This window comes from Psammomys obesus, unplaced genomic scaffold (genome assembly GCF_907164565.1).
Source record: "Psammomys obesus unplaced genomic scaffold, mPsaObe1.curated_primary_1811, whole genome shotgun sequence".
In the NCBI taxonomy this organism is placed as follows: domain Eukaryota; kingdom Metazoa; phylum Chordata; class Mammalia; order Rodentia; family Muridae; genus Psammomys; species Psammomys obesus.
This window is the reverse complement of record NW_026596117.1, coordinates 11,954,334-11,960,438: the sequence shown is the minus strand read 5'-3', so window position 1 is coordinate 11,960,438 and position 6,105 is coordinate 11,954,334. Positions and strand designations below refer to the sequence as shown.

The window sequence follows — 6,105 nt, the reverse complement described above, 5'->3', positions numbered from 1 at the left end:
ATGTATATGTATATGTATATATATATATACATATACATATACATATACATATACATATACATATACATATACATATACATATACATATACATATACATATACATATACAATTAAAAGAAGGCATTTTTAGAACCAAAAAAGCCTTAAGGACAATGATGTCCAGGCAGATGAGCACAGGTGGACACACGCAGATGGGCAGGAACTCCCAACTGAAGTGACACCGTTCACATACAGCTATTGCATTGTCTTCAGCACCCTCCACTCCTTCCCCTACCCAGGTCCTTGGTTCTGTAATCCCCACACCAAACCCCGTCCCCTTTTAGAAGCCTCAGTAGACCTGTCTGCAGTTGTACCCTCTTGGGGCACTAACTTATCACAATGTGCACCCTAGTTTCTCAAATAATGCCTGTGACCTCTTAGGTTCTTTTGATTTATTACCTAAACTGTTATGTATTTGTGGTGACGTTAAGCTTCTGAAAAGTAAAAGACACACCCCATGCGCCTTTGAGCAATGGCTTTGAGTAATGGCTGTCTCGTTGGTGTATCACACAGTTCTAACTGCAGGCTTGACTCTCATCACCACGAACCCGTGGTCCATTGCTATCAAATGGCTCTTGATGCGAGCAGACCATCAGCCGCACTTCAAGTGCTGTAGCTCTAACGTAAATCTTCTGCTTCTGCTGTTCCTCGTATTCACCGGTGTTGGCTTTCTATGTGCATCTAAAGACCCAGATACCCACATACTAGCATGAATGCCATAGAGTTTAAAACACTTGTTTCAGCTCTTTCTACATTCGAACCCTGTAGTTCTGAGTCCCAGTCAATTGCAGACCCTGGAATGTAAGGCACTTGGGAACAGCTTTGAAAGAACAGCAAGTAGCAAGCCTGCACCTACCCATTACCCTAAGCCCTTCGTTTCTGTTTGTTTGTTTTTAGTTCTCCTGGAAGCCTACTGGCGTCTAATAGCTCATCTCCCAGAAAAGGAATGACATTTATAACCGCACCCCCGTCCTGCAAATAGAGGAGTTATCTGGGGGACCGGGGACATGCCCCTGCATTGCGACATCTCAGGCTTTGTCTGCTGCCCTAGGAGTCAGCAGTACAGTCGGAGCTTAGCAGCCAGAGGCATGAACAAGAGGAGCTGAGGCTGAGGGTGAACGGGACAGTTCCAAGGATCCTCTTCCTGTTTTAGAGGGTTGCTGGCAGGTCTCTGAAAACCTGCAGCTTCTTTATGTCTTTACTCCTGGGCTGCCTGCCACCGTTCATTTCAGAACCAGAGCCATCCTGTTTACTATTAGGCTCTTCCCACCACCCCCATCACCACCACCCCAGGGAGCAGAGAGTGAGCAGGGATGGGCCCCAAGCATGGTGGGTGCCTGCCAGGGAGGCAGTGGCTGGGGTAACCACAGGGATGCACCCTTGGGGAGCAGGCAGGGAGTGGGTGAGTGGGGGATCGTGTTTTCTGTTTCTCTGGTGTTTAATAAAAGACAGGTGGAGAATGGCTTTTGGGAAGGAATTAAAAATACAGGAGCGTTTAGGAGAAAATGTTCTTTCCCCAAAACAATCTTTGTGGTTTTGTTTTTTTTCCTTCTAAATAGTATGTATTGTTTTCATGCCATTGACCTGTATTTCTTCAGAAAAGTGAGTGGTCAGGGAGGACAGAAGGAGGGAGAGAGAGGGCCGTGGGGTCAATGTTAGGGATTGTTGGGGAGAATTTACAGCAGCCCTTAGGGAGAGGGCAGCTGAAGCAGGTCTGAATTAAAGAGGGCAGAGAAGAGTCCTCCAGGAGCACCAGCAAGTTGGGAGGCGTCTGGCTCAGAAAGCTCAGTGTGGACTCATGAGTATTTGTCTAATTCCATGACAACCTTGTCATTGTCCTCAAGGCAGACGGTACAAACAACCTCCTTTTCTGTACAGCTGCTCATAATCCACACACACAGGGGTCACATATTTCTTCCTCAGGTGCACTCTCAGTTCTGGCCTGGCAGCCTGTGCCCCAGTTCCCCCCCGCCACACCATTTAGGGAGAAAGACCCTCACTCGGGTCCAAGTAGGTGATTATAGCTTAGCTGAAGCTAATCACATTACAGATGTCCCTACTTACTCCACGGGCCTCAGACTCATGAACATATCCAACTAAAATAATTAAATTATTAATTAAAATAATTTTGGGGAAAAAAAAACTTACCTCTAAACCTGACGCTGTGCACACTTTTTCTTTCTTGTTATTGTTACCTAAACAATATAGAGCAGTGATTACTGACACAGTATTTTCCATTTAGTGTTATAAGTAGTTGAGAGATAACTTGAGGTATGCAGGCAATATGTAAATCAGTGGATTTTGGTATCTGTGGTGGTTTGAACAGGGATAACCTCCATAGGATCTTCTGGCTGGTCATTAGGGAGTGGCCCTGCTTGACAGAGAGTAGGAGGTGCGTTGGAGGAGGTGTGGCCTTGTTGGAGGAAGTGTGTTGCTTCAAGTGGGCCTCGGGATTTCAGACACTCAAGCCAAGCCCAGTATCTTCTGATCCTTCCTGCTGCCTACAGATCTGGATGCAGAACTCTCAGCGTTTCTCCAGAAGCATATCTGCCAGCACGCTGCGATGCTCCCCCACATGGATGACAATGGCCTGCGATGCTCCCCCACATGGATGACAATGGCCTAAACCTCTGAAACTGTAAGCAAGACCCAATTAAGTGCTTTCTTTTATAAGCGTTGCTGTGGTCATGGGTGTCTCCTCACAGCAATCAAACACTGACGAAGACAGTATCCAAGACAAGTCCCGGTTCCAATCCCCTGCAGATACTGGGAAATGATAATTCCTTTCCTGTGCCACGGACTGCGCATGACCACATCTCCAATCCTAAGAGCTGGAACCTGGAAGACAATCTGCCAGGGCTTCCAGAATGGTTTTCCCTAGGCTCCGTAAACACAGGCACACAGGAGGAAACACCCCTTGTTGGCTGTGTGTATGTTTTCTATGTGAAATGCTGAGAGCCTCCTCAACCGCTGTGCAGCTCAGAACACTTTGGGCATTGTGACTAGGGTATAATGAAAGGGTGTCAAATACCTGCATCCTTAGTGTCAAGACAAGTAGCTATGGTGTCCTGGGACCCTCCCTCTCAGGGCTTTGTGCTTTGTGATGTAGCAATGCCCTCTTCTTAGGCTGGTTCCGCTTGAGTCTTCAATTCCTTGCAGCTAGATATGCAATAGTAAGATATCTCTCTCTTTCTCTCTCTCTCTCTCTCTCTCTCTCTCTCTCTTTCTCTCTCTCCTGACAGAATACATCTAACCATCTGACCCATCACGTGGCTGCCCGAATCCTCGGATAAACTCTGCCCTGCCACTTCCAAATGTCCTGATGTGTCCCCTGGTCAAACCCTTTTTCAGCTGCCTCCCTTTTTCAGCTGCCTCCCGCATGCCCCAACCCAACTCCCACTAACTCCAGCCACACATTTGCCCCTGGGCAGAGATGCATCATCCCACGGGCCTACCCCAATTCCGCATTTGCCAAGAGTCACTGGTCTGTTGGAGCCTGTGCTTTCATCTCTTTTCTATCACATTCTCCATGTAAAAGTGATTTTCGCGTCTCTAAACTTCGGCCTTCTCATTGGTCAATCAGGGAAAACGCCTCATCTCTTAGACCACTTTAAAAAGTGAGTGAGCCAGATGTGGTGGTGCACACCTGTATTCCCGACACTCAGAATGCTGAGGCCAGGGGATCAAGAGTTCCAGCGCAGCCTGGGCTGTGCTGCAGGACACTGTCTCAGAGAAAAGGAAGGAAAAGGAATTTAAATGAGGCAATGTGGAAAAGAGCAAAAGCCAGTGTTTGATGTGTAGTAAGTGACCTGTGGTCGCAGCCTAAATAAGTAATGTGCATTCGAATTGAAATTAGCAATTACCTTGGAGTGACTGGGTCGTTCAAACAGCAGTGGGGGGTACTGCTGGTGTTTCCACATCAGGCCAGCAGCAAGGAAACAAAGTAATGACTAGCTGGTTGCCCTATAATTTGATGTTTTATGCAACATATTTTTTACCCCACAAAGAATGCTTGATTTTTCTTTCTTTCTTTTTTTTTTTTTTTTTCCTGGTGCTAGGGTGGAATCCAGGGCCTCAAGTGCTCTACTTCTGAGCCGCATTTGCTGGCCCTGAAGAATCTTCTTTAATGTCACTCAGCATCATTCCCATTTTCCTGACGCAACAAAGGCCTCGGTAAGTACCTGGGCTCGTAATATCAAGTGTTCATACTCCCTCCAGCACAGTGTCTCAGTGTCTCAGGCACATCCCTCAGGCTCGCTGCTCTTGACTGCTCTCTGCTTCCCAAGTTTTGTGATTAGCTCGGTGATTTGGTTTCTGTGCGTGTGCCGTAGAGTTTGTGACAGTAGCGTTTGCAAATGGTCAGTGTTTCTGAAAACGTCTCTCTGTTGGAGAGAGGAGAAGGGCAAGCAGCCTGGGGCTGCAACACGCCTTCTGTGGAAGACGGGCTATTTCGGCTGCACCAATATAAGCAGCTCCCGTATTTGGCAGTAGGTTGAGCATTCACAGTACTTCTTAGCCTTTCTTTGTTTACCCGGGAGGTGAGAGTCTGTGATAAGGCCTCGTTGATGAGGTTTCTGTGACTAGCAGCGGACATGTGCGATTGACACTGCTTACCATTTACTGAGTGTCAGCGGGGCCCATTAGGTGACTGTCAGAAGTTACTCATTCAAACGGAGAGTTAAGGACAGGCTGGTTCTGTTTGAGAGAAATAGAAATAGATCAGAAATTAAATAAGAAAATCTCTTGGCGTTTCAATACCAAAGAAACAGCTGATCTTAGCAATGAGTTTCAAGGCTTAAAATTGTTATCCAAGTCGGTTGTTACTAACATTCTTATAGGACAGCCTACATTTTTACTGGCAATTTGGGGATTGAGAAATGCCAAGAGACTGATGTGGTAGGATTTACTGAAGGAGGCAGAGGTAGGAGTTCAAGAGTAGCCTGGGCTACACACTTTTATACCTAGTGTGATTCTGTCCTGCCTGTCTGTTTGAAGGAACAGTAGGTAGTTTTTTCTGTCTGGCTTCTCTCACACTGAAGTATACACATCTACCTCAAGGGAGACTCGAGGGACATAGATATAAACCCTCTCAGGCCCCAGAACTGACTTTTCGGTTGTGAAATAAATGTTGACAAAGATCATCAGTTTAAGGTGAGTAATGATAAAAATGAGCACCAGTTATCACTGAGAATGGTCACGTCAGTGGTTGGGGGAAAAAAAAAGAATTACACATTGCAGAGGTAAAAGCAATGGCATACGAAGACAGTCCAATCAAAGTAACACTGGCAACATTGAAAATGTCTGTACAACCAACAGTTTTCCCTCAGGGCTTTGGGCGATCTTAAGGTTGAAGTGTGGCCTAGGGCCTGTACACATTAGTGAACAACACCTAGGAGTTGTAGATAGAGGAAGACGCAGAGTCAGAAGATAAAGATAAGGATGGGAAACTCTTAAGTATATCTGGAAAGTGATCTGGAGATGGTAACAAGGCTCCACAGGAAAAAAAAGTAAAACTTGATGAAGATGATGACAAGGAAGATGATGATGATTTTGACAAGGAGGAAACTGAAGAAAAAGTTCCCATGGAAAAAAAATCCATGGGAAAAAAAAAAAAAAACATATCCCACCTAAAAGTGCACAAAAATTAAGCCAAATGCAAAACACTTAAAACCATCATCACCAAAATCAAAAGATCAAGAGTCCTTCAAAAAACAGGGGAATACTCCTAAAACACCAAAAGGTCCTGGTTCTGTAGAAGACATTAAGGTAAAAATGCAAGTAAGTATAGAAACAGTCCACCCTGAGAACCACCAACAAACCAGACTGAAGTCTTTTCTTTGAATCTCCATCCTTTGTCCTGATTGGCCATCTATTCCCCATTGCATGCTGGATGCGAGCTCTTGTTTTCCCTAAAGCATTTTCTTTCACTTTTATGATGCAGAGAACATTACTGCTTTCTACTACTTGTGTCTTCATCTCTTTGAGCATGTTTTAATACCTTTGTATCCTTGGCTGCTCAAACTGTTTGAAGGAACAAAAAAGAAAAAAGAAAAGAAGAAGAAAAGA

The 6,105-nt window shown here is 45.3% G+C and overlaps 1 pseudogene; it reads left to right on the top strand.

Annotated features, from left to right (window-relative positions):
* Positions 1-5,880, top strand: part of LOC129692712 (nucleophosmin-like) — an 8,918-nt pseudogene extending 3,038 nt beyond the window's left edge.
* The last annotated feature ends 225 nt before the right edge of the window (positions 5,881-6,105 follow it).